We start from the raw sequence: 20,941 nt of genomic DNA, 5'->3' as shown, positions 1-20,941 counted from the left end.
ATTTAAACAAAAGAATATGATTTATTTTTAACAGAACAAAATTTATAAAAATACTATACATTTTTACTTAATATAAATAATTTATCATCAGTGAGAGAAGTAAAATTGCTTATTTCTATATCTGCTATATTGCTCTCTTTTGTGAATTTTATAAATCCAGTCTTTAACCAATGATCCATACTTAAGAATTTGAAAGCTGAAAAAAATTACCATATTTACTCGAATATAACTCGCATTTTTTCCCAAAAATTAAAGCAAAAAAAATCGTGGTGTGCAATATATATGGAGATTTTTGAAAACTAAAGTTTTCAGAAAAAAACTGAAAATTGGTATGACTTACCAAGAAGCTCCTATTCACCATCACTTCTTTTGGCCTCAAGAGTGGTTTCCTCGTGTGCAACATCAAAGTTATCTAGTCAAATAGCGTCATCTTCTTTCCAATTATGTCAAGCAAAAATTATCAGTAATTTACAAGACTTGAGATATATGATGAACAATCCTTCATAAATGACTAATGAGAAGTGAAAGCTGTGCATGATGATAGGCCAGTAGAGAAAGAGCAGCTACGAAGAAGTGCATACGATTGGTGTGGTATTAACAAAAGATCACGGGATCCAAAGAAAAAGCAAGCGGACAATTGAGTTGAAATGCTAATTCTGTTCAACCGATTTCCATATTATCTGAAATACATTCGGTATATATTTCTTAGTTTTAACACGTTCACGACGGGTACTGTCAAGCAAAACCATATGTTGGCAGTGCAACGTATGGTTTTGCTTGAATCTATACAGCAGTTTCTGTGGGAGGGGAGATGTGATTCATTAGTTAGTGCCATTTTTATCCCAGTTGTCTCTAATTGCACTATTTGTTGAGAAATATATTACGCAGTCTGTGAACCTTATTCAGTGACATGATAAAACTAATTGTTTTTTGTGTTTCTGTAGTATAGTTGCTATTGTGGAGGGCGTGTTTACTGCAGGGAGCGAGTTATCGTCCCAACACGAATGTTGCAGCGATAGTAACTCGCAATTTGAGTAGGAGAATTCAATATAATTTTATATATATTATAAAAGTTTATGAAATTCACATTGTATGATACTTTATGGGTTGTTTCCTTAAGTATCTAATAAGTGGGTTCTGAAATGTTTAGTTTTAGTATGTATAACTATAATTTTTTTATTAATAAAATATAATAGCACATATTTATCTGCCAATGGGAAATGGTGCCTTTTTTATTTGGTAAACTAAATGCTGTATATTTGTAAAATATCATGTTTGTTGTAAAGTGGCTGAACGAGCGCCCTTATTAAGCAGCGCAGTGAGGCAGACTGCCTCTTTGCTACACCCTGTCGATGGTACTGTTCCTATGCTTGTTATGTTTTTCCTGTCGACTAGGTGATGTTTTGTTCCAATAGCATATTTTTCGTCTTCACTATCTTGGTTCCCTAACAGTGGGCGCGACCCTTGTTTGACCAGGTGACGGTCGAGCCGGCATGTATCTTTAGGTTGGTTAGAGTTCATTTGGTTTCAGTGGTTAAGTTTCATCAAGTGTCAACCATCGCTGCTCCTAACATAGAGTACAGATGCTGATTAACCAATTTTTATAAATTTAAATCTTTAAAGTATAGAGAGTAATAAATCAGATATAACTTGATAATCATGTGAATATCAGGATTACAGTGATGCGTAGAGCAAATTTAAAAATAAGCCAAAAGATTATGTGAGATTGGGATACAATGTGGAAGATGAAAACTAAATATGTGAATAAAGATATATCAAAAAATAACAATAAAACAAAATTTGAAAGGCAGTCAGTCAATTTAAGGATTGCGATATTTAAAAATTATGAGACATCATGCCCTCCTTCCCTCTGCTTTCACTTCTGCCATGTTCTGTGGTAACAAACATAACTTATTTAGTTTGATTATAAATCTTCAGCTAATTCCAGACAAAACTGAAGGTTTAAACAACGAATTTCACTATTTCCCCAAAACATTTCCCTAGAAAAATACATTATCAAGGCACAAGCCAAACTATGAAATTATCTAAAGTTATGTTTCCAAAAAGATCAAGAATATTGTTGATAGCAAAATAATCCCAAAACCAAATCTATAATCTCTCAAGTCATGAAAAAAAATTACTGAAAAAATTAATTTTTAAAGTAGATAAAGGCAATATAATGTAAGTTAAACACATATGTATGAGACCTTACTCCCAACATTATTAAATAAATTGAAAAATTTACATTAGCTCAAAAGTAAAGACAAAATAGATAAATTAACAATTAAAAAAAAAAAAAAATTGCTCTGTACTGGCCATCTGTCCAGTACAGTATCTGCCCCAAAATAGAGTACCTGCCCAATACTCTATTTTGGGGCAAGTAAAAAATACATAAGCTTCTCTTATAACTAAAGTCCCATAATTTCATTATCACACCGCAGTCCTTGATCACAATTTATCATCATCAATTTTCTGTTATGTTCCCTCAACAGGTGTTCAGGTTACTATGACATGTTTAAATTTATATCATTATTAATCATCTATCACTAATTTTCCTCTGAATTAGTGTATTACTTGTCAGCACTCCACTATTGCCATATCTAACATTTTATGTTTCTAAGGCACTTCTGACTGAATCAATCTACCTAAATCTTGGTCTTTATCTGGGTACCTTTCCTGCCATCTTGGTATCAAGCACCTGTTTGGTTGACACATGCTTGAATGCTAATAATGTAAAGTTCCTTTCTAATATCATCATTTTTAATGATAATTTTTTATTATTCTTGATGCCATTCGTTTACTACCGTAATTGTTCTCAGAAACTCTTATCTGTGGTCTTTAGTCTTGGATCAGGTGCTTTATTTCTAATCCGACTTTCAGATCCATAACTTAAAACTGGTCTGAACACTGTCTTGTGTACTGCTAGTTTGGTGTTTTGGCTAATTTCTCTTATTCCATATAAATTTATTCAGCTGTCTACTATAAAGTCATCTATTTCCAGATTTAACTTGCCATCTTTGCTAAGAACTGTGCCCAAATATCTGAAAGTCTATAACTATAGACTCTCCGTGAAGAATATTTATACACGTGGATAGGCTTATGTGTGCGTCAGACATTTTTGTAATAGATTTTAAGTTAATAAATAGTTATTTTCTTATCCATCTGTGTTCATATCAAACCGTGAAATCTATTACAAAAATATAGACTCTCCATTCAGGATGCAACTTAAGGTTTTTATGTTCCTGCCTATTTTCATAATTTGAGTATTTGTATTGCTGATGTTCATTCCAAATTGCCATAACTGTTATTCAATTCAGTCAGAGAATCCTGGAGACTTGCACTAGATTTGTTTAAGAGTTCATCATCAAAGAGCTAAGTTTGACATTTCCAATTCTGATATCAAGCCTAATGTCACTTTCTTTCATAATGTGATCCATCAAGATTTATCTCTCAACTAATAAAACCATTATTAAAATATTTCAACATGCATGACTGAAAACACCAAACATTTTAGACACAAAGGATCAGTGCCGTGCCGTGGGTAGGAGGTGCCCTTGTGCAAAACGTTTTTCAGTGTCCCCATAAAATAAGTTTCCATGAAAAATTTTTGCAAAAAATTTTATTTTGTTAAAAGTACAAAACAGTTTATATGCATATATAAAAATAAATTTTATTTAACTTGAACATTGTAATCACTGAAATTCATAAATAAGAAATTTTTAATAATAAACATTTTCAAAAATGTTTATTCCTTAATATATAAATACAACAGAATATATATAAACAAAAATTACTTTTATTTTAATATAAAAAGAAATATTACATAACGAAGATAATTTGGATTCATGCTTTTAACTATATAACAATTAGTATAAATATAGATTTATTTTACATATTTATCCATCTTGCTTTGGCTGCCACAAAATTTTTAATGATATCTTTAATGTCTAATGAATCCATAATATTATTTTCAATTGATATAATTGATAAATCCGTTAGACGCTCTCCAGACATTGTTGACTACAAATAATTTTTTATTAGTTTCAGTTTTGAAAAACTTCTTTCTCCTGATGCTACGGATATTGGTAATGTTAAATAAATATGCATCACAATCGCAGTATTCGGAAACGTGTCGGTTAATTTATTTTCGTATATATAATTTAAAACATCCTGAGGAGCAGACTCTTTTTTAATAAAACATTGCCAAGTTTTTAATTCCTCAAATAAAGTCATACCATCAATATCACGATTGTCAGAATCTGTCGCTCAGTTTTAAGTGCAAATCTTTACAATGTTTCATTAAATCTTCATCGCTCCAATCTTTTAATTTGCTAATGTCTCTTATAACTTTAAAGTCTTCGCTATGTTATTTTAAGAGTATGAATCTTTCCGTGACTGAAATTATTGTCGTGTCTAAAATCACGAAGAAAAAAATTATTTTAAAATTTTGTTTAGGATCATGCATTGTCTCATCTGATGCTTTGTAACCAAGCATTTTTGTTTTTGTTCTTGTTCTTTTGCGAATGTCTGGAAAAATAGGATCAATATTAAGATTGCTTGCTACTTCTTTTGCATTTCTAATAATATTTTCAAAATATTGGTCTGTTCGGCGAGTATTTAATTCTTGTATAACATAATCAAGATTTTCTGTAATTTTTCCTATATCAAATGTCAGATTTTGCATTATTTTGCTTGCAACATTTACGAGACTTAAGATTTCATACCAAAAATGAACAGAGCAAATAAATTTAGTTTAATCCTTTATCCAAGTGTGAGCAAACAAAGTTTGTGCCTGAAAGTATCTTCAGGACTGGGGTAAGGTGGTACAACACTAGGGCACTCCTTGCAAAGGTGGAGCAAGCTACCAACATATCCTATCTCAGTATCTCCCATAATGCAAAACACATCTCCTTGCAGATATGTCTATGTTATGCATTAAGGGAAGGGCCACTACCCAGACTAGTTTCAACCTTTATTGAGGTCTCTTCAGTGGAAGCCAGGCCCAAGTGGAGATACCAGGCAGAAGCATTAGCAGGTCATCTCTACCTATAGGAGTTGCCAAATGGTGTGCCGCCCTTTTTTATTAAATTACTCTGGATTTAGAGAAAGATGTTGAAAGTTTATTTTTCACTTGGTTAGAGTATAATAAATTTAGTTTAATCCTTTATCCAAGTGTGAGCAAACAAAGTTTGTGCCTGAAAGTATCTTCAGGACTGGGGTAAGGTGGTACAACACCAGGGCACTCCTTGCAAAGGTGGAGCAAGATACCAACACTCCTATCTCAGTATCTCCCATAATGCAAAACACATCTCCTTGCGGATATGTCTTATGCATTAAGGGAAGGGCCACAACCCAGACTAGTTTCGACCTTTAGTGAGGTCTCTTCAGGACCTCAATTATAATACCACTATTTTTTTTTTTTTTTTTTTTTCCTTGACGATGTGAGCCCTTTGTTAAAATTTCCATAGCTCACCACTGGTGGTATCCTATCACTAACTAGAAATATTATCCATACATTTAACACCACTAAATCCCAAACATCAGTGAAAGTAGGATATCTCAGTTGCCATGTTAGGTTCTCTATTCCATTCCTTTCCACTGCCTCAAGTGACAGAATTACGTTCAAGTTCAGACTGATTGTCTTAGCTGTCATCTGTGCTATATATGGCAGTAAAGAGTGTGCTAAAAATGTGCTAATTTTTGAGGGAGAACATCCAGCTTACTCCTGAGTATGCCATGAAAGTTGAGAATGAATACAGTCAATGGGTAAAAAGTTAGAATTTTCTCCTCATACAGAAGTGCTTGATTGGAATGGCTTACCTATATAAGAAATCCAAGTAATGTGAATGAATTCGAGAAAGATATAACAGCTAGGGTGATTGCGTGATGTGCAACTTCCTTTGATCAGTCCCTAACCCCCTGGTTTGATTTTAGTGAAAAGGACAGTTAAGGTCATAATGCACTAATACATCATAACAGTACACGAGATAATAAATACACCTATTTATTACTTTATGTACTGTTAAACATAAAGAGCTTATGATAACGCTTATGATAACGGTTCAAATATGCGAGGCAAACATAATGGACTGCAGAAAAAAAATCCTTGAAATAAATTCAGGGGCTTTTTTTATTCCGTGTGCTGCTCATTCATTAAATTTGGTCATTAATGATCCAGCTAAGATATCCTGTGAAACTAAATTTTTTTGGAGTAATACAGGAATTATATAATTATTTTTCAATATCTGAAATCCGAAATGTTAATATTCAATAATTTTAAATATTTCTTTATAAATTGAAATAGTCCTTGCCCAATGGTATCTTCTACAGATTGAAAACCCAAAAAATGTTCATGAATTTCTGCTATATTTGTATCTTTATTTTGATTAACAAATCTAACAACAATAGATAATTGTTCTGTGTGGCTTATATCTGGAGTAGTGTCAAGAATTAATGAATAATATTTTGCTTCTTTAACCATTTCTAAAATTTTTTGTTTTATAGCTTCAGAAATTATACAGATGATTTCATTTTGTATTTTATCACCTAAATAATGAGCAATGTTCCTTTTTTGTGATGTTTGGATGCGATGCAAGTGTTCTGCCATTATCGAATCAAATTTAGTGACAGTTTCTACTAACTTTAAAAAATTGCCGTTATCATTTTCAAAAGGTTTCTGTGAAGAACCTCTAAAAGCTATACACTGTCTTGATAAATATTGTATTATGTAGATTAACCGTTCTATAACAGATTGCCAATATTTTTTCTCAGTATCGTATAATCTTTGTTGTGTGCAATCAATAGTGCATTTCTTAATCAACGACATTTTAAGTTCGCTGTATTTTGAACAGCTTTTAATGTGCGCGGAACTTGTCTCGTGTATTTTTTGTATATGACTCAAATGTTGCCAATCGTTACAACCGTATTCATTAGTAAGTTGGGAATTTTGACTACCAAATATTTTATAATAATAACAGAAAACCGAATTTCGCGATTCTGAATAAACTAAATAACTTCGTAAAAGTTCGATAATAGTATGAATCGGAAAACTTGCGGCCAGATTCATCTTTGGGAAATTCTTTATTAACTACTTGACACGGGCAATGCTCAACTAAACAATCGCTAACTTTGGTAGTTATATGATTCGGCCAAGTACCTGGATCATTAACATTAAAATTTGAAGTTTTGTGTTTCTCTGAATCGAATCCAATATTTCTTCTGCTGCAACTTCTGTAGACAGTCCAGTTTCATTTTCGCATGTAACATTTGTTTCTTCGTAGTTACATAGAGGACTTGTGTCCTCTCTTTTTCTGGAGTAGAGCTACACGGAGTACTTGCTTCGTCAGAACTTTGTTCTTCGTTTTTTATGTAGTCCTGAAGTTAAAAGTTTATTTAGCCAGTTTATGTTCCAGTTGTGCTCGCTGCAATTGTCTTTTCCTGTTTTGTGCACCAGATAACTTCTTTGGCTTTTTTTCCCGACATCTAAGGGTTAGCACGCTTGGTTAGAGTTTAAAATAAGAAGAGCGTTAAAAGTTGTCCACCAAAATAAATAATAATTTCTGAAATTTTTCCTTAAACTTATTTTTTAACCTCTTAACCAACTATTATTTTTAAGGTGAATGGCCCAAGACTGACTATTTTTTTTTTAATTACAGAATTTGATTTTTCAGATGTTTTGAATAATAAATATGCTTACATTTTAGGTATTTTTTGAAAATTAACATGTAGAGATATTAGCCACTGATTGATTTCTCAGTGATATTTATTTAATATTTTTTATATTCTGGTAATTGTTTAATAATTAAGAAATTTTTAGAATATTAAAATTATTTATTAAAGAAATCAGTGAAAGGACCCCAACCCCAATGTCTTCCAACCAGAACAAGAACAAATATATAAATAAATCTCTTATTGAAAATTATTTATTTTCTAGACGTCTACCCAACATAACATAAAAATCTTTTGTTTTCAAAATAAGATAATTAACTAAAATTAAACAATTTAACTGATTTTCAAACTTAGCAAAAATATGATAGATGTACTTACTTTACGTGAATAATAATCCAAATTCAGAAAAAATTTACTAAACAACCATAAATATATTTTATAAAACAAAAGGCAACTGCATGGTAACACTGTTAGTGTAACGCACAAAATGAAATTATGCAAAAATACACCAAAAATTATCAAGAAAGGGCCAATTGCAGTATGTAAATAAAGCTCATCTAAAGGGTTTTATAGCTCATAAATAACCTATGTTTATTAATTTAATTTGAGCCGCGTCAGCCTGATGCGCCGATAGTCTATCCCGCATATATACGGGATTTTTAGCTAAGGTCCCTCAGCTGATTAATATGTTTATAATTTGTAAAACTATTATCTTTAAAATTTTATTTGTCTATCAAAAATCTAAAAATAAGTACACAATTAAATTCAAAGTCAAATTGTCCAAAGTCACTTAAACACAGAATACACAATACACTCAATATGTTTCACATTCAAAATTGAAATGACTCCAAAAAAAATGTAAGTGCGTTTGGATAGACACTATTTCGTCTATTCAAATTCGAAGCGGAATTTAAGAAAACGAACATCGTAATGTACGTCTATGTTTCAGACTAAATATTTTTGGATAGATCAGTGTTTCTGATACTTCAGATATCCATGTACCCTTCTTTAATTTTCATTATTACCAAGTACCTTTTCAAAATACCCTTATCAAAATAATAATAATAAATAAATAAAAATATATTTCATTGTAACTGTGTTTTATTTGAATTTAGATGTACATTTAAACAAAAAAAACATGATTTATTTTTAATAGAACAAAATTTATAAAGATACTAATCATTTTTGCTTAATATAAATAATTTATCACAATGAGAGGAGTGAAATTGCTTATTTCTATATCTGCTATATTGCTCTCTTTTGTGCGTTTTATAAATCCAGTCTTTAACCAATGATCCATACTTAACAATTTGAAAGCTAAAAAAATTAACGTATTTACTCGACTATAACTCGCACTTTTTCCCAAAATTAAAGCAAAAAAATCATGCTGCGAGATATATGTGGGGATTTTCAGAAACTAAAGTTTTCAGGAAAAAAAAAAACTGAAAATAGGTATGACTTACCAAGAATCTTCTATTCTCCATCACTTCTTCTGTCCTCAAGAGCAGTTTCCTTGTGTGCAATCAGTTATCTACCCAAATAGAGTCATCTTCTTTTCCATTATATCAAGCAAAAATTACCAGTAATTTAAGACTTGAGATACGTAATGAACAATCCTTGACAAATTACTAATAAGAAGTGAAAGATGTGTGCGATTGTAGGCCAGTATAATAGAGAAAAAATCTGCTTATTATATTTTATTAATAAAAAAATTAGTCATACATACTAAAACTAAACCATTAAGTAAAACTAAACCATAAACTAAACCAAATCACCATTAAGAAGTGCATATGATTGGTGCGGTATTAACAAAAGATCGAGCTACCCAAACAAAACAAGCTGACAATTGAATTGAAATGCTAATTCTCTTAAACTGATTTTCATAATATCTGAAATGCATTCACTATATATTTCTTAGTTTTAACACGTTCATGATGGGGTAGTGTCAAGCAAAACCATATGTTGCACCTGCTGTATATACCAGTTTCTGTTAGAGGGAAGATGTCATTCATTAGTTAGTGTTTATATTCCCAGTTGTCTGTAATTGCACTATTTGTTGAGAAATATATATTAGTCTGCAAATGATGTCTGTGAACCTTATCCAGTGATATGATAAAACTAATTAGTTTTAGTTTTCTGCAGTATAATGGCTGTTGGGGATAGCATATTGTTTATTGCAGGGAGCGAATTATCGCTCAAATGTGAAATTCGGGGAGATAAAAACCCGCTGTTTGAGTAGGAGAATTCGTGCATAATATAATTTAATAGATATATATTTATATATAGACTATAAAAGTTTATGAAATTCACATCATATGATACTTTATGGGTTGTTTCCTTAAGTATCTAATAAGTGGGTTCGAAAATGTTTAGTTTTAGTATGTATGACTGTAATTTTTTTATTAATAAAATATAATAAGCAGATATTTAACTGTCAGTAGGAAATGGCACCTTTTTATTTGTTAACTAAACGCTGTATTTTTTTTAAATATCTTGTTGCCGTAATACGGGTGAGCGAGCGCCCTTATTAAGCAGCACTGTGAGGCAGGCTGCCTCTGTGCTACATCCTGTCGATGGTACTGGGCAAAGCACAGCGTAAGAATGAATTCACAATCTGTCTTAAACTAACAATTTCCACTAAAAATATAATAAACAATCGAGAATATTTATGAAATTTTTGCTGAGTCGATGCTTACTCTGTGAAATAAAATCTGTGGTAATATTGATAACGTTTCATTTCAAACGATATAATTCAAGAATAAGAAAATTTCTATTTTTTAAAATTATTTCCCGTGGTGAAATGGCGCCCCTATCTTCAAGTGCCCTTGTGCGGCGCACAATCTGCACAACCGCATGGCTCGGCCCTGCAAAGGATATTACTGTATTTGCTGACAATATTTTCTCTTCCTTTGATGCCTTCTCCTCTTTATACACCAATGTTGGTGTTTTCAAAATTATCTTAATTAGAGAAAGAGACCGCAACTATAACTGTAGCATTTACAATTACAGTTATGATCCCTTTCTCTAATTAAAATAGTTATCTTAATTAGAGAAAGAATATCTGAATGGAATAATCTTGTTCTTCATTTAGACCAAAACATTAGTTGTCAGCTTGCTGAACTTTTTCTCATTCATATAGAGTGATAATTTTACCCCCCTCCCCATTTCCATTAACATCTCTTACGTGTGGTAGATTTGGTAACGAGAATGCTATACAAAAACTATTTCATTCTTTGAACACCATCAGCCACTGAATACAATTCTCCATTGCCTGTGAATGTAATAAATTTCTTAAATTTGACTAACTAGTTCAGATCATCGTATTAATACTATACTACAAACATAAACATTGTGTGGGGGTAATGTCTTAGATTTTGAGAGTGTCAACATTGGTGTATAAAGAGGAGAAGGAGGCATCTAAGGAAGAGAGAATATTGTCAGAGGTCATTAATGCATACAAATACTCATTCTCTACCATTGGCTTAAACCAAGAAATCACACACCTTAGATATGAGGGGATGCCATTTTCAGTCCCCCCCCCCCCAACAGCTGTTAATTCTGGCCTAAAATCATGTACCCTCATCTCTTATGTCATCAGCTTGTTATGTGACAGTATAAGGCCTTTGAAAAATCCAAGTATACCATTGTATAGGAATCTCCTTTATCCAATGAATTTGTCACCTTGTTGCAATACACAAGCAGTTTCTTATATATTGCAACAGGTGCCATTGATAATACTGCTGTTATCAATCAATTTCTCTGTGCTAGTCCTCACAGTTCTCTAAAACCTTAGCAACTCCAGACACACAGATTAACTTATAATTTGTAGCCCCAGTCTTATTTCCCACCCCCAACTTGTGAAGTGGAACAATTTTTCCGACATTCCTTTCATTCCTTTGGGACTCACCCTGTTGCAAGATTCATGTTAAGCAGGTGTGCAAAAGGGTGGCATTAATTCCCTAGAGCAGTGGTTCTCAACCTTTTATGCTTCACGTACCCCTTGTGTAGATTGATAAGTAGTTATGTTATAACAATGGGAATAAAATAACACACACACGTATATTAAATTTGCATTCATAAATTACATATATTGATAAATACGAAGAGTGACATAAACAATTTAACAAATCTTATAAAATAAACCGGGTAATTTTACTGGGTAATCAATGAAATGGTTGCACTTATTTACGCTTGTACAGTTCATCAATGGTTGGTGTTATCTTGCTAAGGTAGAGTTGTGAGCCATCATCAACATCCAGCCTGTTCCTATATTTATTTTTTAAAGCAGTTAAAGATGAAAAACCAGTTTCACATAAAGAAGTTGTTGTGGAAGGTAACAAATATTTCACTGCAATGTTTGACAAAGTCAGATATTCCTTCTCCATTCCAGTCCAAAATCTAATCAGTGATTTTTGGAATGAATGCTTTTTAAACTATTGTCACGAGATATCTCAATCAACTCTTCTTTATTGGACAATGGAAGCTTACATTTTTCCAAATCAGATGTGAAGGGGTCTCGAATCCATTCTTGCATTTCATCAGGAAATGGAAAATAATGCCTTATAAGAGGGCCTAAGTGAACTATTATTTGTTATGTGATGTCTTCAAAGTCTGCAGTTATTTCCTCATTTTCTTTAAGAAATGAATCTATTCGCTGAAATTATTATTATTATTATTATTATTATTATTATTGCGTGACACCTCCAGGGAGTCCAAAGACTCATTGAGGAAGGGCACCTACTCTACAGTTCTCAGTCTTTTCAGCACTCATTTCACTAACCGCAGCTACACCAGCACCGTCTACCGCCCACCACCACTACTAGTATTTCCACAGACAATCGCAAACATCCATGCTTATGGTGGGATTTGAACCCGCAGCCTTTTGGCTGGAGAGCAGATATGCTAACCACTTGGGCAACCAAGCCGAAATTGATCACAGCTGTTCTTTTTAATTCCATTTTCCCAAACATTTTTTTTTACCCGACCTCTGCTTTTTTCTCAACATAGACCACATTAACATTGTCATTGCTTTTTGCTCCACCAGTACACACAGAAATACAATTTTTCCATTCAAGGTTGTTTTCAGTCAATCATATTGAATCAATCATATTAAAAATATCCTCACCGGTAGAAGTTTTGAGAGGGTTACAAAATAAAATATTTTCAAATATTGCATTCTGGAATTTTCCATGCACAAAACAGTATTTGAGCTAGCCCAGCTATGTCTGTTGACTCATTCACTTGTATGGCAAACCATGGGCTACATTGAATAGCTTGAATGAGTTGGTCCTTAATATTATAGGCCATATCTTTATTTCTCCTGGAAACTGTATAGTTTGACAAAGGAATGGTTCTGACAAGGTTTGCCTCTTTTTGACCAAACATAGAAGAAGCTATTTCTTCCACTGCTAGAAGCAAGCAGAAGAAATATCTTCTTATTTCTTGAATAAGAAGTAATAAGCTTCTTATAGCTTCAAATTGACAAAGCCAGAAAGGCTTTAAGTGCACTTTCATTTTTTCTATACCAGAAAAAGGCTTAATTATGGTTTTTCTACTACTACTCAAGTCTTCCAAAAGACGTTCAAAATAGCTTAAAGACTTATTTGTATTCTTATTGGCTTACACCAATATACAAAACGATAGTACAACATGACAAAATTTCATGCCGGCTGGGGCGTCGCCTGGTTAAACAAGGCCCCCCGTTGTTTTCGCCAGGGAACCAGGGTGAACAGCGAAAAGTCAGCTACTGGAACAAATCTGAAAGCACACCCGAACTCAATATCACCAGAGTTAAAGATCGGTACTATCAACATAAGAAGCCTGAATGGCAAAGAAATGGAACTAGCTGAGGAATTAGATAAGTACCAGATCGAAATAATAGGGGTGACTGAAACAAAAAAGACAAAAACTGGTGAGATCGTTCTGAGCAATAAATACAAAATGTTATATTCAGGCAATGACAATCAAGGAAAAGGAGTAGCCATAGTATTCAACACAAAATACGAAGGCAGTCTCAAGTAGAGTGATGTGGGCTAATATCAGGATGGGGAATTGGGCAATGAGACTTATTTGTGCCTATGGTCCCACAGAAGGTTCTACTAAGGTAGAAGTTGAGGAATTTTTTGAGGCTTTAGAAAAAGCAACTGACACAATGAAAAAGGAAAAGTTGGTCCTTGTTGGGGATCTAAATAGCAGAACAGGAAATGATTGTCAGACATACAAAAATATTTTGGGAAAATTTGGAGAAAAGAGCAAAGCTAATAATAATGGCAAATACCTGTTGGATTTCTGCTCAGGACATGGACTGTTTATTACTGACACCATGTTCCAACATAAAAATGTGCACAAATTCAGAAGCAAGGAATAAGAAAAGTCTCGTTGACTATGTTATTGTTGATAGTGATGTTTTCTCCCTTGTGCAGGACACCAGAGTGTACAGAGCATTTGAAATTGGAAGTGATCACTATTTTGTCTTGAGCAGGATAAAAATTGAATTTCATATTGAAAAGAAGAACATGTAAGAAAGTTTTAAAGTGAATAAAAGCTGAGCAGCTCTCAGATGTGAACTGTAGACTAAAATACACAAAGATTATTGAAGAAAAAATGAATGAGTTTGAGAACAGGAACCAAACCTTGGAGATTCAATGGCAAGCCTTGAAGAAAACTCTGATTGATTCAGCCAGAGAGGCATGTGGTGAGGTAGTCTGCAAGGATAGAAAAATCAGAACTCCATGGTGGACACAGGAAGTTAAAGAGGTAGTGAAGGAAAAGAAGAAAGCATATCAAAAGTTCCTGGCAAATAAATCAGTTTTTGCTCTTAGAGAATGCAGAGACAAATGTAAGAAAGTGAAACACTTTGTAAAACTAGCTAAACAAAACTCATGGGAGGACTTTGGCAAGAACATAGAAAATAAATATCAAGAAGGTGGTAAGATATTCTGGAGGTTGTTGAAGAAGCTTAGAAATAGAGGAAAGAGCGCTGTTAAAGGAGTTAGAGATGATGAAGGCGACATGAAAACGGGAGAAAAAGATATCCTTGAAGTATGGAGTAATTACTTCGAAAAATTGCCAAATGAAACAAGCAGTGATAGCATAGTGGTAAAACAACAATGGACATGCTGTCAGGAACACATATCCATACTTGAAGTAAAAAAAGCCATCAAAGGCTTGAAATGTGGAAAGGCAGTAGGAGTAGATGATATTCGACCAGAAATGCTGAAGTATGGTGATATAAAAGTCTTACAGTGGCTGCACTGCATAGTTCAGAAAGCCTGGACAGAGGGACAAATTCCCGATGATTGGAGTAGAGCTCTAATAGTACCAATATATAAAAAGGGAAATAAAACTGAATGTGAGAATTACAGAGGTATTTCCCTACTGAGTGTTCCTGGCAAGATCTATGCAAGTATACTTGAGAAACGCTTGGGAAGAATTGTGGAAGAAAAGCTTGGTGAAGAACAAGCTGGATTCAGGCCAAATAGAGGCTGTCAGGATCAGATCCTCACTTTACAACAAATAGTTGAGAAAGCATGGGAATATAACAAAGATCTGTATTTAAGTTTTGTCGATCTGGAAAAGGCATATGACAAGGTGCCAAGAGAGAAGTTATTCAATACACTACAGTTATATGGTGTCAATGGGGCATTATATCAAGCAATACTTGGTCTTTATTTGAGTTGTAAGTCAGCAGTTAGAATTGAAGGAAGTACGGGAAAATGGTTTAATATTAAATCTGGTGTGAGACGAGGATGTACATTATCCCCTCTGTTATTCATTATCTATATGGATCACATTATGAAGGAAAGTGGTATTAAACGTGATATCAAAATTGGAGATGTTAATGTCAGCTCTTTGCTTTATGCAGACGATGTTATACTTCTAAATAAATCCGCTACAAGTTTGCAAGATTCCCTGACTAAATTGAATAACTGTTGTAATAGATATGGTATGAAGGTCAGCATTAAAAAGACAAAGACAATGAAAATAGGTAAAATTGTTGAAAATGTCAACTGTATTATGAACAGGGAACCTGTGGAACAAGTAAAACATTTCAGCTACTTAGGCACGATTTTTAGTGAAGATGGTAAATTGTTAAAAAGTTGTTTCTTATTATTATATCTATGTTCTATATTTATTTATCTCTTTATACTTAATTTTAATCTTATCTTTATATCTAGGATTGTTTCCTCTTCGGATACTGACGAATTTATATTTTGCTGCGCCAGCCTGTATCCTATAGTAGAAAAGATCCTTACTCAGGGAGACATACTAGATTCTTAGCTTTCTTACCCAATATTTTACTTAACTGCCCTATAGATCTAGATTATGGCAGTCGTGACCTAAATCTATATTTATATTCACTAACTAAATCCTTCCCACCAAAATCAGGTTCAATTTTTATTAGTGGCAATTTGGAATCGTAATCAGGCATGATTCAGGTTCAGGAAAATATGACATGTTTATTGGATATCTAAAACACACTACAAAATTCATACACTTAATTATGTTCAATACTAAATAAGTCGAACTAAGAGATTAACACATTCGAACTAATTAAAACTTATAAGGCATGCTAAACACTGTAATTACGCATTGGGATACAAATCAAATGATAATAAGTTAAGCTAAATTCCTTCTAGCAGTATTACTCATAAGAAAAAACTATCAACCATTCTAATGTTACTGAGACTCTAAATTCTACCTTTCATATCGCATCAAGTTAATTCTATCACATACAAGTTACAAAAATATCTCTTAAACAATTCTTCTTACTCACAAACGAGGTTAACTTTCTAAATAGTGACTGTCCACAGAGTTCCTTATTATAAAGTTCTTAATTTCATAATTGTAAACAACCTTCTTTCTTCTAATGAACATCACACAAAATAGGAGTAATTGCACCTTACCGAGCTTTTTCCGCGTCATTCTACACCACGTGTTTGTCTGGATATTTCTCATCTATTTTGGCTGTCTATACGCCAATGTAGGGGTTACGCCATCTTCATTCTTTCTGCCGGAAACGGACTCAAAATCCTTGCGTTTCAGGAACAACTCGATGGGGCTTTCCAGCCACGGCTTGATTCTGCTAGGACTTGAATTTTCTTCCTTCAGCTTTGCATAGAATCCAGCTTCATTTCTTTACAAACGCTCGCTGCCCGACATCACAGACTTCATCCCCTTCTTTTATGCGAAACTGCCCACCAACTTCCGAACCACCCAACAGGAAAACGATACGGCAAGTGATCAAGCGATAGCATTGTCTTCCGGGCTCAACCCCTTTTATACTCCTCTAAAGCGCCCTCTTTTTAGCCCCTTTTTGCACACAAAACTTACTAATTTCACCCTTTTGCTTATCATTTGTTTCTACGACGCTGATATACTCAGATTCATGTAATACATGGTTACGTGATTTTCCGAGTAAGCTATACCCGCCAGCGTTACGCTGTATGCATGTAGCTTTAGGCCTTCCAGGAATTAATACTTAACAGCACTAAAATTAAGGGGATATTAAATCCCACATACTTAACAATACTTAACAGCTTTATAATGACTCACAATAGATTTTACATAGCTTAAATAAGGCGTAAATTTAATTCACATTATCCCTCTTTTTAAAAACATTCAGAATGAAATCTTAAATTAATCACAATAGCTTAAATATAAGGTGCTTAAATAAAGAATACAAATTTTTCATAAAGTGAGGAAGTTTCACTTTTAATTACAACTGATGTGCAGGTATTTCTCTAGGTTTGCCTTTTTTTATATGTTAGACCCTAAATGAATGATTTCTATCCAAGATTCCTTCATTTAGGATCTAACAAAATTAAATGTGGAAATCAACAACAGAATCAACAGAGCTGGTATGGTATGAAGTCAATTTTCTCTGGAATACGAGTGTACTATAGTGGTTGTTTTTTGAAGTTAGTGCTGTTGCGATATTGTGTATTTTGTTTACCGAGAAGACGGGGTGGATGCATAATGGTGGAAGACAAGATGAAGCTAAGTTTTCATTACTGCATTTAGTTTTATTTCATTTTATTTAGTGTACTTAATGTTTTGTTTTGCTTGTAATTGTTTACTTATTTAGCGTTTATTTATTTTTGATTTTGAATGATTAATGATTACGCTAGTAGTCCCTCGGCAGTAACGAATGATGGCGGATTCAGCTGCAGTCACAAATGGTGTATCGCCAAGTCCTCCGCCATTTGGGCACTCTATTATAAGCAATATAATAAGGGAGTTTGTGGCATGCAGTATTTGTGGCATGTATGCGTCTTGGGAATTGGATGTCTAGCTTGTGAGAGAGGATGGAGTGTGTGTGTGTGTTTAAAGTGCAGGCAGTAGGAGGAAATAAATGCAGCAGATATCTCAATAACCGACCTTGTTGCTCCAGGAATGGGAAATGAATATAGAAAGACGAGTAGTGTGATAGGAGAGAATGGAAAAAAAAAATGTGAATGAGAAAATAATAGTTGATAGTATAGAAGGCGTGAGTGACTGTGAAAGTTTAGATGGTTTTGTTTGGGAGAGTGAATTTCGATTTAGAGTGACTGACCTGCATAGGGAGATAGAGGAGCTGAAAGAGGAGGTGGAATGTCTTGGGAGAAATATGATAAGTATGAAAGATGAGATTAGAAGAATGGAAGAGATAAATGCAAGGCAAATCGGAGTAGGGGAAAGAGAGAGAGTTTTGAGAATGAGAGGAGAGAAATTTGTGAATGATAAAAGAGGAGAGAATGAAATTCGATATGGAAATGGAGCGAATGGAAACAGGAGAGAGAGGTATGGTAGTGCTAGAAGAGAATGGAAACAGTAGGAGAGATGGAATGAGAGAGGGGTATGGGAATGCTAGAAGAGGAGAGAATGGAAACAGTAGGAGAGACAGAATGAGAGAGAGGCAGGGGAGTGCTAGAAGAGGAGAGAATGGAATGAGAGAGAGGTATGGGAGTGCTAGGTATTGTTTTTGCTGTTCTTATTAAATTTGAAAGTGAGTTCTCTATGTTTTCTTTTTTAAATAATTCATCTATGTTATTACACTGTTCTTCCAGGTATTCTTTTTTTGGCTTGTCTACATTTTCTTGTAATTTGATTTTTAAGATATTTGTATTTGGCCACTTCTTCTTCTTTAACAGCATTTTTATATTTTCTTCTTTTTTCTTTTTCCACATTTTTCAATAATTGATTTGATGAATTTGTAATTAACTCTTTAATCATATTCCATTGGTTTTCAATATTATTCTGATTATTTATGTTTTCTGGGATGTTATGATCAGTTGCCTCTTGGTATCCTCTCTTTACTTCTTTACTGTTTAATTTTTCAAGGTTCAATCTTATTGGTTTGTATCTTTGGATTTGTTTCCTATGTTTCAGTTCTGTTTTCATTAAGACAAGGTTATGGTCACTACTAATGTCGGCACCTGGATAGCTTTTGCAATTTTTTATTTTGGTTTCTGTATCTTTTCTTGACCAATATATAATCTATTTGTTATCTATTTGAATCCCCAGGCACTTTCCAGGTATATCTTCTTCTCTTTGGAACTTGAAATAGTGTATTTGCTATAACTAACTGTTTTTGTGTACAAAATTCTATTAATTGCTTTCCTCTTTCATTCCTATGTCCAAGACCAAATCTTCCTGAAACATTATCATTGCTCTCTTCTCCCACTATAGCATTCCAATCTCCCATTATTATTATATTGTCTCTGTCTTTAAAGCTGCTCCAGATTTCTTCTATTTGTTCATAAATTTCTTCTATTTCTTCATCGCTATGTTGTGATGTTGGTATGTAGACCATTATAATATTGAGGTTTACTGGTTCGTTTTGAATGCTTATCGCCATGATTCTGTCACTGTAGTTAATTATTGTAGTGATTAACTTTCCAACTTTTTTATGAAACATTATTGCAACACCTGACTCGCCCTTCTTTTGTCCTGAATATATTATCTGAAATTCTCCACTCCAGAAATCACCCTGTCCCTCCCATCTCGTCTCACTAATGCCCAGAATGTCTATTTCAAGTCTTTCCATTTCTTTTTTCACATTTTCTATTTTACCTGGTTCTAGCAGTGTTCTTGCATTCCATGTTCCAATATTCAGCTTATTTCTTGTCTTCATTTTTGAAAAGTACCAGGTTTTCATTCTCTGTCGACCAGAGAAGCCCAGTTACTTCTCCTGCTGGGCATGACTCCTTCAGTGAAGGCTCCATTGCCAATTTTGATTTCATTTTTAACTTCCATTGCTGCTTTTACTTGTGAATGTAATGTGGTGGTTTCTCCTTGCCTTCCACATTGCAGTATTGTAACATGTATGCTACAAGAGGTTAATACAAGTAGCGCTGCTGCCCACTACTATAACTATTAGTGATTAGTTGAAAGAGGAGGAAACACCCCTAGCCCTAGAGTACGCTAATAGCTTCAGGGAGAGTGGAGGATCTCCTCCTGAGGTTAGTAAGCAAGAAAAGAGACAGAAAGTTTTAAGTAAAGAATCCTCATTAGGAAGAATGTTAGTATGAGGGTAGAAGCAGGAAGTGGAAGAGTTAGAGAAAAGTATGACCAAAAGATTTGAAATAGATCATACTTAGCTCTGGGACCCCGGGTTAGCCATGCCCGTGCCTGCAAGTCGCAAGCCCCATGGGGATTGTCTTTATTATACCATATGCTAAATAAATAAATAATAGATGAAAACAAATATGTTTTAGAAAATCTGCGAAATGGTTAAAAGGATGCTGAATTAAAAAACAAGACGAGAAACTCATCTTAAATTTTATAAATTTATGGCCACTTCCACTTTGCTATATGGTTCAGAAATGTAGTTTTTAAAGGAAAAATCAAAGTAAAATATAGCCTGAAGAAATTAGATTTTCAAGAACAGTTAAAGGATGTACACAAAATTAGACCATGTAGAAATAAAGACATTGGAAGCAAGCTAGGTATTTACAACTTAAATGAAAAGTTCAAGGAATACAGAAAAAAAAAATAGAAAGAGCATTTATATAGGATGGAAAGATTTGATAGATTGGCTATCAAACGAAGTGGATAAACATAGACTATATGGAAGGGAGAGAGCGAGACCAGCTGCAAGATGAAAAGACCATTCAAGTCAGAATGGACAAATGTCTGATCCTTGATAATAAGAAGGATAAGCCAGGAGGCTTATCCTTCTTATTAGGATTAAGTATTTATTTATTTATTTATTTTTATTATTATTTCTATCTTCTCATAGAAGCAGTTAACATGAAATTGTTAACATAATTCTGAAAAGGCTTGATTAAAT

General features: G+C 33.5%; 1 protein-coding gene across 2 annotated transcripts in view; it reads left to right on the top strand.

Annotated features, from left to right (window-relative positions):
- Nucleotides 1-20,941, top strand: part of RASSF8 (ras association domain-containing protein 8) — a 145,223-nt gene that overhangs the window by 122,353 nt on the left and 1,929 nt on the right. The window lies entirely within an intron of this gene.

This window comes from Typopeltis vanoorti, chromosome 25, assembly GCF_054136105.1.
Source record: "Typopeltis vanoorti isolate ZY-2024b chromosome 25, IOZ_Tvanoo_1.0, whole genome shotgun sequence".
In the NCBI taxonomy this organism is placed as follows: Eukaryota; Metazoa; Arthropoda; class Arachnida; order Uropygi; family Thelyphonidae; genus Typopeltis; species Typopeltis vanoorti.
The sequence above is the reverse complement of the archived record's forward strand: the minus strand, read 5'-3'. Positions and strand labels throughout refer to the sequence as shown.